Genomic DNA, 22431 nt, shown 5'->3' on the forward strand with positions numbered 1-22431 from the left:
TAATAATCTGAAACAATTTGCCCTTCTGCCAAACACACCTTCACATCATCCCGTTTCTCTCAGATATACAACTTTCCTGAGATCTAACGAGATGACAAGAAAACGCAACTCAAGAAAGAGTGTCTAATAACTAAAGGTCTCGTTCCTGAAGACAATGTACATCTACAGGACTCCCATCCAAGTCAAGCTCACTTTGGCCAGGGAAGTCACCTAAGATCAGGCATAATCCTTTGAGCTACTACTCAACTTACTACCCCACATCCCAGGTAGCCAGAAGAAACCTGCAATAATGTCAGGTGATCACCTTCATCAAGGATTCCAGCTTCACCCAATTGGCTTGTCATTGAAAAAAAAATGTTTAAAAAAACTCAATAGGAAACAAACAGCAAGGAATAAAGTGATGAGATAGACTTGTTGATTTTTGCATCTCGAAGCAAAAACGGAAAGTCATGCAACTGAAGTGGTGCATAAAGTCTCACTCACATACCAGCCTCAAACTACTGGAGTGAATTTCTGCAGCCAGGCTCAAAAAGGAAGAGGTAGGTCACAGTGAGCAGTAATTACAAGCAAATCCAAGCTTTCCCCCACCCCAGCCTCGATCCCCAGACCTCATCTGATTGGCAGATGCACCGGCTGCCTTCCTTTGCGCAGCCATAAAATGTCTGCCGCTCGTTGAAGCTGCTCTTGCAACAAAGGAGGTCGTGTGGCTTTCTGTTCCTCTCTCTCACCACAAGGGGAGCCACTTCATAATAAGAGTCCCCCTTTTCCCTGACCAAACCAGGCAAGATCTGCCCCACTGACACTGCAAAGAACCCATCACACCTTATCAAATCAGACCAACAGACTGTGGTTAAACTGAGGTCTGCCACATTGAGACGCTCTGTCTCACCAGTATTCAGCTGCATCTCTGATGCAGGTACCTTGGTGATTACAAAATGTCTTTCATTTTGAGTGTACCCTGTTTTAAATGCAACAAATTGTATGCAAATCCTTGGTCTAGAGCGGTTTCCCAACTGTTTTTGTCTTTTGTGCCTCAACTGCCCCATCAAATACCCCTCCATCAAGAGTAACAGCACATTTATTCATGAACGAAATCCAGATTATCAAGTCATTTGTGGACTTTGTTATGCATGGCAAGTAATTAGCACCAAAGCTCAATTTATACATCACAGTCATTAGTACAATCGTTAATGAGAAGAACAGTAAAATAAATCTGCTTCTGACTGAAGTCGACAGTCTACGAGTGTCTTAATTGTTTTGTTTAATAAGTAAAAACATATCAGAAGATAAATCATATTAATTCAAATCAATTGACAGGACAGTCATGTTTCTATTTGAAGTGAAAAGGCCTAATAGGTTTTATATAACAAAACCAAAGCCTGTCAGGTGGCCCCTTCTACCCCTGGTAGGGAATCATTGGTCTAGATTTCTTCAGAAATTAGTTTAGAGCATTATTTTCCTTATCTTGGAAAAACATTCTTGAGGCATAACGAGAATAGCTGAAAAGACAATTTTCCTCCTAAAACATGACAGGGTCTAAAAAAGAAACCGTTGCACAAAATAACACAAATTCTGCTGACAACATTAAGAGTTCATTACATATGGAGTGACAGTGTCGTCTAGTGATCAACAATGGTTGACTAATAACAACAGACTAGCCAATTAGCTAGGTTGACTAATCCAATTTTTTTTCTTTTTCGTTTTCATATTTAATTAAAATGCTTTAAACATATAGTTTGAAATCACTCTCATAAAACAGTGTCAGAGTAGAGCAATTAATATGGCCACACAGTCAATGGACCTCTGTAATTTTATGACAAACACACTTTTTTTTGTGAGACATCCGAGAGATATCTATTCAGTATAGTTTCAAGACAGAGGACCCAAGTCTGTGCACTAGCTTCAGCTGTTAAAGAGAACTTAAGAGAACACGAAGTTCACTACTACTACCAAAACTAAAACCAAAAATTAACAACCAAAAAAAATCAGCATTTCCCATCATTTTCCATTCAGAGTCTCCCAAAATCATGCCTTTTATGTTATTAATATACTGTAAACCATCACCTTGAGTATTAACTCCAGTCCAGTGATCTTTTTGTCACCAAAACACTTTCCAAACAGACCAGCTGAACCAGACCCCAGATATCACCTTCCACATTCCTCTTATTGAGAGAAAAGCATTTGACTGCGAATATCCAGTTGTTTCCCTTGATCTCCCCCTACAGGCTACAAAGGGAACATGCTCAGTAGAGGAAAGAGGAGGGAACCTCCTGCTCCTTTCCACCATGTTGTAACAGTGTTTACTGATACGACGAGCCAGGCAGGGGATATTTTCCACTGGATTGGGATTTGAGTGGATTTGGGGATAGGAGAACAACATCTATCTATGCCGAACATCACATTTAGGGTCAAGAGTTGAGAAGTAATTAAACTGAATCGATATCAAATAACTATATTATACTGTTAAAAATCATACACATAAGACTATACTGGGGTTCGTAAAAAAAAACACAACCTGTCTGAAAATTGTCTGGATATCACCCACTTAACTTCACAATGTCATTTTTTTTCTTATAAATAAATACCTGCTACAATACAGAAAAATAAATCAGCTTACGGTTTACCAAAAGCTAGTTGGGAAATATTTTTCCCACTAATGACCTATTTCAGTGTCCATGGAGAGCACTGCAAACGCAGCATTACTTTTCAACTCTCCAGCAATTGACAGATTTTTCAATTCCACATGCATATGATCAGCTTTTCTAGTATCTGCTAAGAATTAACCAGCTGCCCAGTGGGATTTTTAAGACTTGACTTGAATAATATGAGCTGGGGATTCAGAGGTAACGGGTTTGTCTCATGCCATCCGGCAGTAGAGATTAAAGTGTAAACAACAAAACCCCATAAGGTTTTTGATGGCCTTACCTTCCTAATAGCTTCAACACACTGCTGCCGAGAATGCAATGTCTTAATGAGGACATATGCAATATGAGAGCCCTAAAAGGATTCACACCTTCATTTCAGTTTAATATCCGGTTAATTGTGCAACCAAACGTCAGAGCCGAAGCCACAGTACGGTGTGTCAGCTGCGGCTTTGACTCAAACATGAATGGCAATCAAAGAAGAAAGCAAAATATGAGCCAAGACACAGGGCAATGTGACCAACCCACTGAAAAGCAACAAATAAGGACTGAAACAAGTCTGATAGACAAAAACTATAAAGGATTACATCAAACATCTCAAAATGAATCCAAAATGAATGCAGCACCAAACAAAATGAAAATCAACATGACTTTATACCACTGTGTTTAGTCAATTCACATTTGAAGACATAAAAAGACCAAGAAATAAGAAGGTTGGGCAAAAAACAACAGGCCTCATTCTTTGGGTCTTGCCGCAAAGACTAACCACTAAACTCTGTCATCAGTCTTGTCACAGAACCTGTTTCTTATTAGTCTCTCTGCAACTGGGCCTATTTTAAATGCTTCTCTCAGGAAACATACAAAAATTTGATTTTCAGAAGTAGTCTAGTCTCTTCACACTGGCAGGTCTGGGCCTGCAAACTTTGTTCTTCCTGAACAATATGTCTATGTTTAAATACTACTCTTACCATTTCTGCAGGACACATTATGCATTTAATACCCAGATTACCTATCTGGCAAAATGTACAAATTATGAGTCAGAGCACACAATGAGAAATACTGTATCCCACAATGCAATGCACCTATAATTGACTTGGCCTGCCCATTTCCAGTGTAACAAATGAACAAGAAGTAACATCAGCCATTTCCAACATCAATATATGATCTGACTGCCAAAGGTAAAACATTTTTAGATTTAGATTCAAAGTAACCATATTTAATACTATTCAATGTCGGCATAAAACAGAAATTCTGATCTTTTCTTTTCTATGCGAAACAGCTTCTCGGACAATAAAAATGAGGGCAGGACTTGATTTTGCCCATCTAGAAAAGATTGTTCACATCACTGGACTGGTGAACAAACCATCAGAGAAGAGATGTCAGCAGACGTTAATGCTTTTGATTAAAGATTACGAGGGTGCATGAATTAACAAAAAATTATGCACACAGATAAATCATTAATAATAAACACAGCAACACTGCATAAAAAAAGAATTAAAACATTTTGATTTCAAAAGAATAAATTAGATTTTAAAAGAATTAATAGTATGCAGTCCTCACTCTTTAGAGGCATCCAAAATAATCTAGATCCATGTCAATGAAGATGACAAAACAGGCAAAATTAAGAAATACAAAATAAGGTACAGAACCTCAAAAGAGATGATTCAAAATGAGACAGGAGCAAATAAAACTGAACCACCAGTTGTTTGCTTGCCCGGTATTGATAAACCACTCCTTTTCTCTTGCTTTACATTACTCGGTGCCAACAGAAGAAACAAACATCTGACCACAGACGCTATTAATCCCCTGTTTTTTCTCCCAAGACTTCAAACGTTGACTCAGACCTCTGTAAAGGAAGGAAAAGCCACTGTTGAGGGCTTCAAGCTCAAACGGATTTTGACACTGCACACTCTTGTTTCAGCTTAGAGGGCCGTTGACTACAGCACTGGCTCAAAGCTTCAGAGGAAGTCTGGGTGCCATATTTCAGTCATTTCTCAGAGCGTTTCTCTCCTCTGGACATCAATGGACTGAAAGTGAATGGTGAGATGAGAAAGTGATGGCAAAACACAAGGAATCAAGATGATGAGTCTCAAACGATGCACATTCAGAACCAGCATGATGAAGAACCCAAGCATTGAATCACAGAAGGTGTTCCCTCCATTGGTTTCATACCTGCTTTCACAACGATGGCCTCCGTTGGGGGAGAAAGAGCTTCGAGCTGACTGCTCCTCTTTTCTCTTCTCCTCCCGCATGCAAGCATACAACCGGCTTGTTGATCATGTGACCTACAGGCTCCCTCTGTCGGTCGAGTTAGCTAAAGCTCACACTGAGCATGCTCAGTCAGTTCAAATTTCAAAAAAAATTCTCCTAAGAGCAGGGCAACAACGAATTCAGGCAGCCATTTCATTGCTGGAAAGGACCAGAAAAGGTATGGTGAAGCAATAGAAACATGAAGCTCTGCAGTCTACCACAGGAACCAGGAGCAAGACCGTGTTATCCATAATCTGTTGTCATCTCTCAAGAGGTCTTTATCTCCACTGAGCCCCTTAGTAGGGCACAACCACGGATGTCACAAGGGACACAAGGCCCAGAGAATCTACTGACAAAAAAACATTTATAATGTTGGTATAAATCAAATCAATCAGAAAACAAGCTGTTTGGTACACTTGTATTTCAATCAGAGACAGAAATAAACATGCTGCTTTATATACGGGCTAGTGGTCAAGCATGTAATTGCTATCAAGGGCTAATGAAAAACAATGAAGATAGGATATAATCTTTGCGAATCAGCTTAAATTTCCCTGTATCCAAAACTGAAATCATTCTGAACTTTTAACAAGGGCTGTGTACTTGAGTCTATGAAGGTAAAACGACTCCTTTAAAAGACACTTGAGGAATAGCATATTTCACAAATACACGGATATAGTTTCAACAGCACAATCTGGTATATTTCAACAAGCTGTATACAAATCATGAGGGAACGGGACTAGCTCAAGACAAAAGCCTTGAAATTATCGCCATTTCATTTTGCTCTTTCCTATGAAAATGCAGAAGTCTCTTATGCTCACCAAGACCACAAATACAGCAAAAACAGTAATATTATTACAATTTAGAATAACTTGTCACTTCTGATTAATTTAATGTATCCTTGCTGAAAAAAATTATTAATGCCAATAAAAAAAAGTCTTACTGAACCCACACTTTTGAACAGTAGTGTATGTGAACACACTCAAAGTAAATTGTTATCATGGCCAGTCTCATCAGGAAGTAGACAGCAGTAATATTGTTTTATTGCATTGTATTTTTACTCCAACACTGCCAGGAACAATGTAGTATTGTTCTTGCAAATGGTAAACAAGAACAACAGATTCTCAAAACCAAAAACTAAAATTTTCATGACACAAATCCACACTATATCTCCATTTTTCAAAGCAGGAGGCCTAACATGTTCATAACGTAGCCCTGTACGGTATATGTTGCTCTTTGAAAGAAATCTAGTGATCTCATACAAACCACTGAAATATTTTACTTTGGGTACACAGATGTTCCATAGCTCTAACTTCTACAGTCCTAATACATTTTTCCTAGACAAATGCAATATATGGAAATGAATACATTCGATTTGAAAACTATGCATGTTTTGCACAATAGCTCAACTTTTGCAGCAATGAAATAGCTCTTAACAAGAATGAAAGTTCATGAAATTCCATTTGATTATGCAAGAATCATTTCTCAACACGCTTCAAGGCCTCATCCTTCAAACTTGGCAGAGGCAGGAAAAGTATCTTAATCGTAATTCTGCCAAATAACTGTACTACTGACACCACCACAGAATGGAGCTTCACAAATGAAGCCTGCATACTAGGAGTTTCACTGCCATTTTGTAGTCAGACCTCATACCACCGACACTGAGAGTCCACTTTCCCAGAAGTCATGTTTTTCATATTTTAGGGCCCTGAAAATCTTTTCCACCGAGAAACAATAGAGTTTCCTATGTTCCAGTTGGAAAGCAGCTAAGATGTTCTATGCTTTCCTGGTCTTCTACAACAAAAAGATGGAAAAGAATGAGAAGGAAGGAGGGAGAAATACAAACAAAGAGAAAAGACAGCACAGTATGGCTATTTATCAAAACCCTTTTGGATGGCCTATACGTTCCTTGCATTTCTCCTAAATCTACAGTTTGGATTTTAATCACCCTATCACAAAATAAATAGCAAAATAACACACACACACACACAGAGTTGTGTTTTGAGAAAATAAATCCAGATTGCTTCAGGCATGCAAACGAGCTTCTTACAAATGCAGAGGGATCCTAGTATATTCACTTCAATGGAATCTACACCAGGACCAGCCAGCAAAACAAAGCTCATTGCCAGCAAAAGGAGCAGCAGTCTATGTTTTGCATTGCTGATTATAGGCAGCCGATGTGACTTGGGTATCAAGAAAAGTATCAAGGATTCCCTGCATAATCGGCTCGATTTGCTTGGCTTTTATCCCACTTTCAAGCTCTTCTTTCCTGCCACTGATGACACATGCAAAAACATTTTAGTAAACCATTTAATGATGCCAATAATGTTCTTGTCTAAGACTTGACAGAAACTTGTGCAACAAGATTTGAGAGGCTACAGATTTTCTAATGGTCGACAACCTGACAAGTGAGTTTTAAAAGAGATACCTTTTTACCTTTAAAGATAATTGATTCAAGACACATATACAACTAGAATACAGTTTTGGGTACAGCTACACATAAAAAAAAAAATCCAAGCAGATCCTTTTAAAAATCTCTGCTTGAGCGCAGGACAAAGTCTTAGCACTGAGATTGCAACAAGTTCCTGCCCAACTTCAGACAGGCAAGCTCTACAGATCCTGGATTTGGATCAGTTTAATCAGTTAAACAGAAAGATGACAGGTGAATCAGATGATATCCTTAATTAGAAGAAACGCTAATTTCTCAAGCTCCAAAACAATATATTTGTAGAGTACCAGGTCCATTCCTTTCAAAAAACCTACAGCAAGCCAGTTGGGAGCAACAGCTATCTGGCAATGCTTGTTCCCTTGACCACAAAAGCAAAAATGAAGATGGAAATGATCCTGCTTCAATAGAGGGCAAACCCTCCAGCAAAAAGGTTGTACCTGCCTTAAGCAGTGTCTTCATTCATGGGGGAGGAGGAAACAAATTTACACTCTCCAAATGACTAGCTATCTTCCCACACATGCACCGTCCCTGAGCACAGGTCACATGACCAGCTTGCTGTATAAAGCTCTGACATAGCCCACACTGAGCATGCTCAGATTGAGCTCTACTGTACTTCACGAAGAAGGAAGAGCAGAAAAAACAACAACACTGCAGCCATTTTATGGATCGGCATCTAGCTGCAATCAATGGGCTCTTTGGTGTCTCTAATGTTGTTCCTCAATCTATTACCCTTGTGATACTTCAAAGGTTTCTAACAAGAATGAGAAGCAATACATAAACAGCAAATTTTTGAATCAGCATATTAATGTTTTATTTGAATTTGAAATGTCAAAAATATGAATAATTTGTCTCTTAAAATGGGTTTAACATATCTAAAAAAAATCTAGTTGTTTTGAATTTTAATGTCAACAGGAATTGTAAATCAAACATCAAAATGTACACAATCTGAATGGAAATGATCAAACCACTCAAAAGAAAAAGAATCAGGCACAATTTTTGTTTTCTAACAGGGCAAATGAGGTTGAGACCTTGTCTAATGTAGTTCCCTTTGATTTCAGCAAAGCAAGTGGCATGACTATAGAAAATACAAAATGTCTCAAATCTGTAGGCCTAGTGTATAATCCAAAAAATATATCACATTCCATATTAATAATATGCAGAGACAACTATAAGTAAACAATGAGAAGAAGGTTGATTCAAAAGGTTTGAAAACTGTTGCTCTGCTGTGACACTATAAAACTATACAAAACATTGTTTTTAATAATGATACTTAACTTGCTTAACCAACACAAAATAGGAGTAATTTAAAGCTTAGAAGCTTGGCTTTACAGTGAATATAGGGAATATGTCTATCAGTTAACAAGTGCTTTTAAATGACATTAAATGTGCTCTATTTTCATAGCGTGAAAAAATAAATGCTTTAGCCTATATAAAAATGAGATCTGTAAAATCATCATACATAACAGATAGACTTGTTTCATATATCGTTGAAAAGGTTTCAACTAGCTGAACACAACAAGCATATTTGTTTCAAATAGAGACCAAACTATAGCAAGTATTTGTATGAAAAACATACAAACAAAAAACATTAGTAAACCATAGTAGATCATAAGGGTGTGCACAAATTTTCGAATATTCGAACTGTAATTATTATTAAAAAAATAAAATACTATTCGAATTTTACTACGTTGCTTTGCTGGCCATAAATGCAGTGAATTCATGATAAATCCCTTGCACTAACTCGCAGTTATAATTAAATGCACTGGCTGGCGCTGTGGAGCGTGTTAACAAGTTGTGTGTATTTGATCACATAATGTTCTGCCTCGTGAAGTTTGGAATTACTTGAAAATTATCTTACTAAATGATCTTACAAAATGGAATTACTTTTGACAAATTAATTGATTAATTAATCTGAGTTATAATATCATCACCACAATGAGAAATCACATGAAATCCAAACAGCAGTCGAATGAGGAAAGCCAGCTGTCCATCACTGAATTCACGACTGCAGGTAAGCGCAGCTGGACCCCATGTGATCCGAGATGATAACTTATCTAATAGCAAAATGATTTTGAGACAGTATACTTCCTTTAAGTTTCGTTGAGGGAGACTTTGAGGGGTTTAATAACAGAAAACGCAAAGTGTTGTTAGAAACTTAGAACACTATTATCCTTGTATCTCTGAAACATCTATCAGCACAGCGCGTTTTCTCACTCGAGAATAAATTGCTGGTGGCGCTCCTGCATGTGGATATTATTGTATTTCTCAACATAAACGTGAAACAATATAAACACGATAATCATATGCTGACTCGAGTGTATGTGTACGTTCTGTATAGGGATGAGTCACGATTTTCTAATATTTGATTAGTTGATTTTATTATAGAATATGAATAGGTTGTGCGATTATAGCCTGGCTCCGCCCTCCTACATACTTCCGCTCAATTTTCCTTTTCCTTCAGTACTACATCTGGGATTGTGCTGTAGTCTTTGGTTTTCTCCGATCCATTTTTTACCGGACCAATCAGCGAACAGAGGGAGTGGCTGAGAACGATGATGTTGATGCCAAATATCAAGAAGTTAAAGCCGGAACAAGAACCTCTCAACGGGGTTCGGGAAAAGTTTGATTTTCCAGGTTGCTCCGTTAGTGGTGAATGAGTTGGCTAAGGCGAACGCTAGGCATACGTCACGACCAAACGTTAGCGATTGGTTATGGCAGATCCAGAGAGCTCTGGGCAGATCCAATAGTTTTAGACTTCACTAGAGTACCCGCCTACAAGGAAGTTAACACTTGTCAATGCAGCGGTGCCGGAGTCTATGTACAAATAAAATGAAATGTACGAGAGTCTGGTGGGACCAGGCTAGTGCGATTATTGTCTTTAAAAAAATCTCTATGTTTTCGGTTCTGATGCAGTGGTTACACGTTCACGTATGAAAAAAAGACGTTCATGGTTACACGTTCACGTAACCAGAGGTGGCACTGCCAATAACGCATCTAAAAGCTGTCAATCAACTCTCAGACAACAGAAGAAGATACACATTGTCTAGCCTATACATGCATGTTTGCGTGCGATTTTCGAAAAATACGCAGTGATCTTCGAATATTATTTTTGCTTGAAATAACCATCCCTAGTTTTGTACGATATCTGGTGAGGTCTGCTTTATGGCGTTTTTTCCCATTCGCGCTGCTTGAGCTTAAATGCTTTTCTACTTTATATTTTTTGTTTACACATAAGCCTACTGTTTAATTTTTTCAACTAAAAGAAAACTTTAACATATATTGTAAGCTTGTTGTGTATATTGCCTAATCGTAAGCTTGTTCAGAAATGGTGACTTGAACGAGCCCAAACATAAGTCAAAACGCTGATCATTTACATGACATGCTGCTCGGCCAAAGCTATAGGTCTCGCGGGATACCATCATGTCACGATCATGATGGAGTGTTTTCCAATGTCTTTTGAAAGTTCTTCTAATGGAAACTGGATCTCCGGTGTGGTGGGTGGGTACAGTGGTAAAGTGACAACTGGAGCGTGCTTGAAATGGTTTGTTCACTCTGATTGACAGGTCTTGATTTACCATGTGCCATAGAATAGGAGTGTACTGCTGAAACAACGTTGGAAGGTCACTCATCCACCAGAATCGTATTACTTATTGTTTTTTCTATGTACTTTTATTGTGGCAAGTAGTTATGTTCAGTAAAATCACTTGCTTGGAGGGTTTTTGGACCTGTGGTTAATTATGTTTCTAAATAAACGGCTAGCCTACCTAATCCATTGCATGGCTTGAGGACATGAGGTCTGTTTGACTTAAAGCGGCGCGGCGCTGTGCTAACCAATCTGTGTATGTCATCAAAATAACGCAAGTCCGATTAGAGAGCAGACGGCTCTGTATGCTTATTACCGTTCTCGCTGTACTTTGATGTCATACACCGATCGGTCTGCAAATTGCCGCTTAAAGACGAACACACATTTAGAATATGTAACTATGGTGCTCTTGCTTCATATTTCCTTGGGTGTCGGCTGCACTTGTTTTGCACGAGCCACACGCACCACAAAACTACGCACTCTAATGATGACCTTGCTTAATCGACCATCGAAAGTTTTGATTAACTTATCAACAATGAATCCATCGTTCATTAATCATTAGCATCCATAATGAGGAGCTGCATCGGAAAGAGGCTATTGTCCTCTGGAGAAGAAAATGAGGCTGAGCTGGTCGCTCATTCTGAATCAGATTCAGACTTGACGGCCATTCTTGCCCAGGCTGCCGCGGGCATTGGACTTGAATGGAATCCTCCACCTTGTCTTGAGTGCTCACAATCGAAAGATAGGTTCCTGGGTGCGGCGTGTGGTTTACAGTAGAGTTTCACTCCCCAAAGGCTCCGCCACTCACACTACCCTCGATAGTGGGGCCTTCAAGGGTTACGTGGAGATTCCCCACTTGTGGCCGCAAGGTGCTGCCACCTAGCAGAATTGTCCACGTCTCCCATCCAAGGCTTGAAAGATGAATTCAGCCCTGGCTGCTAAGGCTTACAATGCTGGTGAACAGGCCGCCTCCACTTTCATGCAATGGCCATCCTGCAAGTCCATTAGGCCAAAGCACTTACAGAACTGCACAAGGGTAGTTCTGAGGTGGGGTTGATACAGGAACTGCGCACAGTGACTGGCGTTGCCCGGCCTATGGCCTGACGAGGTCCACCTTGGTGGTCCAGGAGAGCCATCTCCGGCTGAACCTGGCTGAGATGAAGGACGTTGACAAAGTTTGCTTTCTTAACGCCCCCATCTCCAGTGCGGCCCCTTTGGCGACACTGTCAAGGACTTTGCCCAGCAGTTCTCGGCAGTCCAGGAGCAGACTGTCACCATTAGGCACATCCTATCCTGGCATGATACCACCGCCACCAGGCCGCCACGCAGGCGGGCCCCCAGTCGCTAAGGGAGTCCTCCTGTGGCTTCTACACCTGCTCCGGCGCGATCGGAGACGTCAACCCAGCCACCCCGTCCAGCCCCCTTGCAGGAAGGCCACACAGAGAGAGTCTATTTAAGAAAGATTAAGAACTTTAAGAAAGTTTCCTCAGATTCTGGGCCATACCGGGCATGGTTTGGCAGTGAGAAACACTCTGCCTCCTCACTCTCAGCCACCCCTTCTTTCACCACAGGCCAGGAGTTCATATTTCAAGGACATGCTGCTTCCTCACACCTCCCCTAGCCAGTTCCTCTGAGGGAAACACAGAGCCAGGTAAGAGTCACACCATAGTCACTGCCTCTACATCAGGAAGCTATGCTTCCCAGGTTAGGCCCCAGCGCTCCTTGCTGCCCTTCCGCAGGTACGTCTGTTGTTCCTTTGGTGCCGCTGGCGTGGAACTTGGGAGCCTGGATAGTACTTCCCAGCTCACCCTGCTGGCTAATTTGGACAATCAGACTCGGCTATGTGATTAAGTTCACCGGCTTATACCCGACTTTGCCTAACTTCCTACTAAGTTAATGGCCTCAGACCTATAACTCAGACATCACTGCTGGCAGTTGGTTGGGCGGGACCTTGTGGCTCCTACTCACTCCAGAATAACTTGATCATTTAAATGAGGTACTGTTATTGTCGTATTATATTTTTTTATTTATCCACTGCTAAATGTCAAATGCAAAAAATATTGTGTTTACCACATGGGTTGATCCTGGCCACAACAAGATACCAGTGCCGGTAGTCAAACATACACCTTTTAAGTTTGCACCAAACACATCAAATTCTGAGTAGACCAAAGAGTTCAACTTCAGTCTCAGTTAATCACTAATACGGCAACAAGGCTTCTATGCATCTAGACATTATTGAACGTAACCCTTGTAAAGAAGTGAAAAGGATTGAAAACCCGAAGCTGAAAGGATTGCGCATGTGCATTGACGTTGAAATAGCACAATGACGTATGACACACGGAACGAGCTGTTCTTCCTGTTGAATAAAGCGTCATCTAAATGAGTGTCCCGTTATCATAAAATTCTAATTTCACTCAGCGTCTGTGAAGTGGATCAGTCAGGACAATGTCCCATCAGTCCTTGTTTTAGACTCATCCACAGGCGACTGGTTTTGGGCGCAGGGTTTTACTGCGTGATAAATATAAGCAGCATGGCAAAACATATTGTCTCCAAATCATGACCAGAGACGGATAAATATTAAGTCTGCTGCTTAAAACAAATAAAGAACCAATAGAGAAGAATAGTTATGCACGAACAGCGGCAGTATATTCATGCAGTGTGCACAAGTCAAAAAATCTACGATTTGAATCTTGTGACATAAACGTGCACATCAACCCGATTACTTTATTTATCGTTCATGTAAACACCGTGATTGACTACATTCCGATTGAACCAAAATGTGTCCATGTAAACGTAGCTATTGTTTCTCAAAAATGAAAGCTGCCCCTGCCCCTCCAATTCGTTAGCAAGGTGAAGGCTACAGTCCGTCTCGGTTACTGACGTAACCTCGGTTCCCTGAGCAGAGGGAACGAGTATCGCGCAAGGCTAGCTTACGCTATGTGAAAACTCCTTTTCTCGAGAATATTGAAGCCAAATTTTTAAAACGCAGTGCAGCTGCACAGCAGACACAGATAAGCGGCTAGCGCGGTCATTGGCTGTGCTGCGGCAACTGCACAAACCTATGACGAAACGGCTCAGACGCGAGAACCAATCAGGCTGCTTCGCGCCCTGGCGCGTCAGAGCCCGCCAGAATGGACGTGGCCTAAGCCTGTATATTGGCCCATTCAGCTAAAGGTAGTCAGGTTAAGTCGATAGAAGCGATCCCCTGATTAAAGCACAATAGCACGGCGGGTTACGCAATACTCGTCCCTCTTCTCAGGGAACCGAGGTTACGTTAGTAACCGAGACGTTCCCTTTCGAGAGGTCTCTCGTATTGCGTAAGGCTAGCTTAAGCTATGGGAACCCCCTTCAAAACGCCATGCGTGCTTAACTTCGCTCCATACTGTAGCCCGAAGCAAGATGACTGAGGCCCATAGATGAGTAAAGTTATGAATCCCAATAGAAACTGGTCATTTGACGAGCCTTGCATAGGAAAGCGAGGAAATGGGCCTAACAGGGTCAGATCCTTATAATTTATGTATATATAAATATATAAGAATCGTAGGTCGGGTTTAGCCAGGACCAGATATTCATCGGGCCCTATGGCCTAGGGGGTGTGTGCTTGCTCTTACACTGAAAGAACCCTCGCTTGCAAAGCGGGAACTTCCAGGTTATAAAATCTGATAAATGCTGACGACGAGGCCCAGCCGGCCGCCGCACAAGTATCTTCCATGGGTATTCCACTTGACCAAGCCCATGACGAGGCCATGCCTCTCATGGAATGAGCTCTGACGTCTAAGGGGCAATGCAGGCCCTTAGACTCATAAGCCAGCGCGTAGTGTCCACTATCCAGCGCGATAATCTCTGCTTTGTCACACCGAGCCCTTTGGTGCGGCCGCCAAAGCATACAAAGTGCTGTTCTGATTGTCTGAAAGAGGCAGAAGGCTCCAAATAAACTCTGATAACCCTGACGGGACAGAGTAAATTCGCGTCTCTTTCATCTTCTGGCGAGGAAAGAGCTGCTAGTGAAATAACCTGCGCTCTCAGGGCCTGGATTTCATTTTGGAAAATAGGGGGGAAATCCCCTTTAGGTGAATCTTATGGGGGGGATTTTTTAATTTGAGGGGGGAGCTTTTTTTTAGAAATTTTTTAAAAATTACATTTACCTAAATGTTTGCTCACTCATTGTATTTGTGTTTTTACGATGGGGTAATTTTTTTTAGTTTACACAACAAAAGGAATTTTGATTTCAATCTTTAAATTAAATTGAAAAAAGTAGCACAAACACATACACAAAATAAAGAGAAAGGTTTAGGTCTAACACTAGTATTCAGAAATACTACAGAAACGGAGAAAAGTAATGAAAATTTAAAATATCACGGAATAGTCTTTTAGTCCTGTATAATGTGATAACAAAAGCCCTATTCGCACTGGATTAGCATTATCTGGGGACCTCGTGTGAGGTCTAAAATTATCACAGGACCTTGGTGTTCAGCGAAATATAGTAGGTAATTTGCAGGGGAATTTTTACTTTACAAATTACAGACATGGCCGATCTGCAGGGGATTAAGATCTCAGACAACCTACGCAATTATTACAATTACTAGAGGTCACCAGGTAATACTTATCCCGTGCGAATAGGGCTATAGGCTATTAATCCTAATTCCTTACAATTAATGCTATTTTCTGTTGTTTTAGATACAATAATGACAGACACATTTTAGGCTACTCTCCCTTTAAGAGCTAGTGCACGGATCCATTAAGGGGCCGTTCATATGTTGCGTGGAAAACGCAGTCTGCGCCACTTTCTCCTCTTTTAAAAAGGGCTCCCCGTTGCTAAGCAATCATGAGCCATGTTCTCCATGAAGACGAAGACATTTCAGCAAAGATAAATACCGAACTTGAGCGCGCAAAATACGTAACGTGAACCCCCCCATACTCTTTTCATTATAGTGTCACATGCATTTTCTTTTTTTATTATTTAAATTTAAGACATAACTGGTTGTGTTTGAGAGAATACTCACCAAGACCGGAATTTAGACAATGTTGTGTGCTTTTGACCGTTAAAGAATCCGAAAAAAAATCGCTTGAATGTTTAAATAGGTAAGACTTAAAAAGACGTACAAATTATAAACCTTAGTGACGATGCAATGGACCGATTGTGCAAGTGACATTTCCATCAAATGTCCCTACTCCTGAAACGCGAGTCTGCAGCTGCAGCGCGATTGGCTTGCCTTGTGCATCCCATTTTGAGAGACAGAGAAGACGCGGCATTGGCGGCAACGCTGAATCACTCATGCAATTTGTGAAATTGCGTCTCGCAGAAAGTTTTAAAATGACTGATTTGATCTTATAATCTGTTAGGTTAAATTTACTCATACAACATAAATGCTAAATTGAATTAATGTTTGTGGGAATTTCCTGCATTATATACGCAAGACCTGCGGGAATGATTAAAATGATGTACAATACCCGCAATCCCGCGCCGAAATTCGAGCCCTGGCTCTGAACGGAGTCAAGAGCACTTTATGAACATAACCATGCCTTGGCTTAAGGACGACTCTGGAGTCTAGTTGACGGCGTTCTTGCCTCAGTGATCGTTTTCACCCATTGAGGGGCCATACATGAAGGGCCCACAAGTCGGGATGGGGATGGCAGATTAGTTGGTTTGCCTGCGTGAGGATGTCTCTCCTTAGCGGAACCGGCCATGGGGCTGTTTCCAGCAGCTGTACCAGCTCGGGGACCCATAAATGGGTCTTCCAGAGAGGTGCGATTAGAAGAACTGCACACTTGCTCCCCCGATCCATTCGATGACCTGTGGTAACATCGTGACCGGAGGGAATGCATACAGCGGGCAGCTCGACCAATCGTGGGCAAGCGAGCACCTGCTCTTTGAGAAAAATATTCGGCAATGAGTGTTGTCTTCTGAGGTGAAGAGATTGACCTCTGTAGACTTAGTAGAGAAAGAGTCACGCGGAAGCGGGGCCAGCGTGGGCTCATCCATTTCGTGCATAAGCACAGGAGAAAATGTATCTCTATGTAGAATGTGAGTTCACCTGTTTTTGAACGCTCATTAATCCTCTTACCCTGCCGTTGTGAAACGGGAGGGTGCGAGGGGCGGGTCGCTTTTTGTACGTGAGGAAGCTTGCAGCAAGCGCAGTGAAGAGAACAACATGTCCTAGTGAGAACAGCTGTTGTGACTGTGAGTGAATGCAGTTTCAACGTGGCTGTATCCCAGGCAAGAAAACGCATTCATTGTGTCCGTCCGAGTCATGTAGACAGTTCATATATGACGTGGAAATCGGACGTTAAAATGTGCTTTACCCATTACACCTGCTGTCAGAGCAGGGATTCAAACATGGGTCTCTGGCGTGGAAGTCTTCGATTCCACCACTGAGCCACAGGGGCGGGAATGACGCAAGACCGTTAGCGCGAACACATAGGAGAGCGGCATTTTCTCATCCGAGAACAGCCGTCGTGAGTGATGCAGTTTCAGCGTGGTTGGTTTCCAGGCCGAAAACCAACCGCGCTGAATGCATACAGCGGGTGGCTCGACAAATCATGGGCAAGCGAGCACCTGCTCTTTGAGAAAAATATTCGGCAATGAGTGTTGTCTTCTGAGGTGAAGAGATTGACCTCTGTAGACTTAGTAGAGAAAGAGTCACGCGGGAGCGGGGCCAGCGTGGGCTCATCCATTTCGTGCATAAGCACAGGAGAAAATGTATCTCTATGTAGAATGTGAGTTCACCTGTTTTTGAACGCTCATTAATCCTCTTACCCCGCCGTTGTGAAACGGGAGGAGAGCGGCATTTTCTCATCCGAGAACAGCCGTCGTGAGTGATGCAGTTTCAGCGTGGTTGGTTTCCAGGCCGAAAACTCACTAAGTGCCCGTCTGGGTCATGCAGAGAGCTCGAGAGGGCTCTGCATGACGCGCGAAACAGAGCGAGACACGCGGGGACTGGTCCGGCGTGCGTTCGCTCGTGTCTGTCCGCTCTGGCATCCCTTGTGAGCGTTGCTTCTTTTTGCGCGGCTCTTTCAAACGGAGAGTGGACGCGGGAGCGTTGGGTCGTCGTCTGCGAAAACGTGGAGCCCGCAGGGTGGGGAGATCCATCTCGTCACATTCAGGGCAGCCGCCCTGGCGAGTGCAGATTCAGCGGCGACCACAGCGATGTGACGGTCTCCGCTATAAAGGGCCTCTGCACGAGGCGCATTTAGTGCAAGGCATTTGAAACAACGCCTCGGAATTTGCTCTTTTAGAAAGAGTGTGACGCAGCGACGAACACACTAATGCTTTAAAAGGATATAGTGCGCCGTATGGCACAGTGGAACAGCGGGATGAAGGTGGCGTCCAGTGAAAACTAGGAAGCCGGCGTCCTCAGAAACTGCACTGAAGGCTTTTCGACGGCGACGAAGGCTTCTTTCCAGAGATCAGCGAAGTGGAGAGTTCACTGAAGGAGACAAAATCTGACTACCTTTCGCTGAATATAAAAGCTTAGGCCATGCCCATTCTAGCAGGCTCTGACGCGCCAGGCCGCGAAGCAGCCTGATTGGTTCTCGCGGCTGAGCCTCCTCGCCATAGGTTCGTGCAGTTGTCGCAGCACAGCCAATGACCGCGTTCCAGCTGCACTGCGTTTTAAAAATTTGGCTTCAATATTCTCGAGAAAAGGAGTTTTCCCATAGCGTAAGCTACGCTTATGCAATAAGAGGAGCCGAGAGTTACCTTTAGCACCGCTCATTTGTTACTGGGGCGATAGAGCACGTTCTGGCTCGACCAAAATTCTGTCAAAAGTCGATTTTTTGCCATGTTACTTTCATCAGGGGAAATCACTAATTTCTAATGGGGTTTTTTTCAGAGCACCTGTTTCACAGGTAACAGTCTGTCTTCAGAATAGGACTGCAACGATTCGTCGACGTTGTCGACAAGAATCAATAATAGAAATAGTCGACAATGAATTTCACTGTCGAAGTTGTCGCCAGACATGTTTTTTCCGACCGAGGCATCTCTCTTCATTACAATCTCTGCCGAGAGTCGCACATGCGCATTAGCTTCTCTGCTGAGCGATAACATACAGAAATGGCGGCGTCCAACGCAGCAGCTGCGCGTACCAAAACATCTAAAGTTTGGGAACATTTTAGCCTGGATACGGCGAATAAAAAGATTACCTGCATGGTTTGCAAAGCAGTCCTTGCTTATAACGGCAGCACCACGGTGATGCATGAACATTTAAAGAGAAAGCACGTCGGACAGTTGAATGAAACGGAGTTTGACTTGCCTTGGTAAGATTTAAATAACATGGAAGCCAATACGTTTTGTTTTGGATGTACATTGTACATTTTATAAGCATAGTTCTTTTGCAACAGATTGACCACTGAATGCATTTCACAAAATGCACTTAATATTTTTGTTTACTGTTTTATTGCTGTTAATGTGCCTGCCCCTGATTTACAGGAAGAAAATGTTTACTTGATTTTAATAAATTTTTTCTTATGAACAAATGTCCCTGTCCTTTATAAAAATGATAGTTTCTTTAACTATGTATTTATGTCTATACTGACCGAGCACTGTGCCTAATTGGTTTTAGACAGGGCATTTTTCTTTACTTTTAGTATGAATCGGCCTATCAGCAGCAAAGTCCAATAAAATATGCATTTTTCATTGAAGTACCCCCTTCTTTCTTGTGTTTACTATCATTTTCCACAGAATTAAAGCAATCTCATGCTAAATTTTAGAAAAATTTAATAATTATTCGATTAGTCGACTAATCGTTTCAATAGTCGGTGACTAGTCGACTATTAAAATAGTCGTTAGTTGCAGCCCTACTTCAGAACACCCCCCTTGTTTTATCCCAACCCACTGGAGACAGATTGAAGAAAGTACTAGAAGGCATTGGTTTGGTTGTTTGCTGAAAAATAATTTAATTGTGAGCGTTTAATTTACTGTCAGTCCTCCTCTACCATGTCAAAGACATCAGCAGTGTGGCAGCATTTTACGAAAATAGAAAAGGTAAAAAAAGTTGAATGCAAAGTTTGCAAGCAACAGTTAGTATATCACAGCTCGACTACAAAAATGGCATATCACCTAAAAACGGTAAGCTAACTTGTCTGCGTTTGGTTGCCCCGTCTGTTTTGAGTAGGCTATATGAATGAACATATCGGAATTGGCATAAAACATTGAAATATGCCAATTAGTAATAATCGTTTTATAACTGCAGGCGCACCCAAACGCAACTTGCGCTGTACCCACAGTTTGTATTTGTTTTGAGCCTATGCTTTATTTTTCAGTTATGCACTTTATTTCGTTTCTGCTCTCGTCTTGATCTGATTTGTTTAATAAATATTCTTTTTTTTTATTAAAGCGGACGTGCCTTTTGTGTTTAAGAGTAAAAGCTTTAAATTAATAGTCTATTCGTGTCTCAGCCGCGAAGCTGAGCTCCTATGTTCAGCTGAGCTCTGTGCGAGGACATGCACAGAGCGGCTGAAATGATAGTGTCTGTCAGTTATAACATATGACAAAAACAATTGTCTAAATTTTGTTGCATATTCCTCAACAGTTCTTGTGCTGATATCACTAGTTGACATTGTACTATTTTTTGTAAATTATAGGCTATATTGCGCAGATGCACGTGATGCAACGCTGTCAGAGCCGACAGACTGTGTGACATTTCAGTGCAAAATAATTAGGTCAAAAACTCGGTTTAATATACTGCAAATAGCCTACTAGTTTATGTTTATTTATAATTAATTTAGGCGGACAAGGCAACCAAGTACTGTGCAGCTAATTAATCTAACGTTTTTTTAATGAGACTGTTATTTGTACACACTGTGAATACAAATCACAACATATAAATAGGAAAATTTTGGCGTTATTTTGTCACTTATTGGGAGCAGTATGCTAGCTGGAGCCATTTACTTCCAGTCTTTGTGCTAAGCTAGGCTAGCGGTGGGTGCGTCGGACAGAGTTACAGCACGCACAGAGATGAAAAGGGTATGTATGGACTTATCTAACTCTGGGGATACAGTGAATAAGCTAAAGATCCAAAAAGTCGGCATGTTCCTTTAAAGGGATAGTTCACCCCAAAAAAATTAATCTGTCATCTACTCATTTGCCTTTAGCACTAAAGCATTGCTTGCTTTTAGACTTTAAATATTCAACACAAGAACAATCTAAGGGGAAACTCTTAATTGCACCATCTGTTTGAAGTGTCAGGCAGAACATTTCTCCAGCAAGTTGGCTACTTTACCTCATTCCTTCCTACAAGAGACACAAGAAGCTGTTAGAAAAGGCCCAATCACAGGGCTCCCCCTGTCGGTGAGCAAGTACAGTTTCTCTCCAGTAGATAAACATGATGATGCGTTTCCTTATAGTACTACATATAGTGAGCATTATTTAAAAATCTGAACACCCTCCAGACAACAGCAATAAAACTGCAATACTTCAATGTTATCCAATAAACTGAATAAAACTAAATTCCCGAATGCCTCTTCCAATGTGTATGACTTCACACTGTCAAAAAAATAAAATAAAACATTCCTAAAGGAGTGTACAGGATTTCAATCAGAATTTCTATCATAATTCGGAACTAATCCTTAAATCCTAGATCAATCAATCAAATAAAATTCTTAAAATTTGATCAGCACATATAGTAGGCTATATTGAATGTTTTGCTATGAATGTTAATGTTATGCTATTGGACAGTTAAAAGAATATCTCAAGAACAATAGTGTTGTGTATTGATATAGGACTCCTGAAAGATTAAAATAATAATAATAATAATAATAATAATAATAATAATAATATTTTAATTACCTAAAGTGGTATTTTATTCGGTTGCTAGTTCACGTAGAATTTTTTAGAAAGAAAAATTCACATTAGGATCTTTAGGATAATGAAAATTATTACTGAAATTCTAAATTGATTAACTTGGAATTTATAACTAACGTTAGGAACATAACAGCTTTCCAAAGAGCAAACCAATGTCTAAAAACCTTTTATATGTAACCAACGGTACATGTATTTTCACAACACAACACAACACTAATGTTGACAACTGCTTTAGCACCAAGTAGCCTTTAGCCACAGTTTCCTGCATGAAAGACGTTACAAACTACTGGTATTGCTAAAATATTCCTAAAAACAAAAGGGATAGGCTGATGGGTGTTTGGCTGGTGGACGAAGGAATGTGCTTATGGATGATGTACAAATAATATAACAATATGCACTGACGCTGTATTTACAATTGCAACAGCGGCATCTGAAGCCGGATAGAGCCCTGGAACTAGCATAACAACAATCACATCGCCGTGTAACAAAGAGCAAATGCGACCAGTATTCAGGTTTCCAGGCGACAACAGCCGCACTGCAAAAAGGGAGGCCGCCCCATTATTTTCCTTCACAAAGCTTCACGACCACTCACTCGCACAAAAGCACCGAGTTTTCACACTGAAACGGACAGTCAGGTGGGCTCTTTGAAAGATTCGTGACGAAACGTGCCCGGGTTAGCCGCTCAAAAGCTTCAACCGGCTGCTCAATG

At 41.2% G+C, this 22431-nt stretch overlaps 1 protein-coding gene across 18 annotated transcripts in view; it reads right to left on the reverse strand.

The window, feature by feature from the left end:
* Positions 1 to 22431, reverse strand: part of ehmt1b (euchromatic histone-lysine N-methyltransferase 1b) — a 41091-nt gene that overhangs the window by 18465 nt on the left and 195 nt on the right. For 2 of the 18 annotated variants that reach the window (XM_077232754.1, XM_077232752.1), the window contains exon 1: positions 488 to 664. The exons of 11 other annotated variants lie outside the window; for them this stretch is intronic. The gene's annotated coding sequence lies outside the window, so the exon portion shown is untranslated. Of the gene's footprint in view, positions 1 to 487; positions 692 to 4486; positions 4670 to 4814; positions 4918 to 22431 lie in introns of those variants that run through there. 5 more of the 18 variants (XM_077232749.1, XM_077232753.1, XM_077232747.1 and 2 more) reach the window with 5 other exon arrangements.

Source organism: Siphateles boraxobius, unplaced genomic scaffold, assembly GCF_051911475.1.
Source record: "Siphateles boraxobius isolate OS27281-9 unplaced genomic scaffold, OSU_SipBor_1 18, whole genome shotgun sequence".
Classification (NCBI taxonomy): domain Eukaryota; kingdom Metazoa; phylum Chordata; class Actinopteri; order Cypriniformes; family Leuciscidae; genus Siphateles; species Siphateles boraxobius.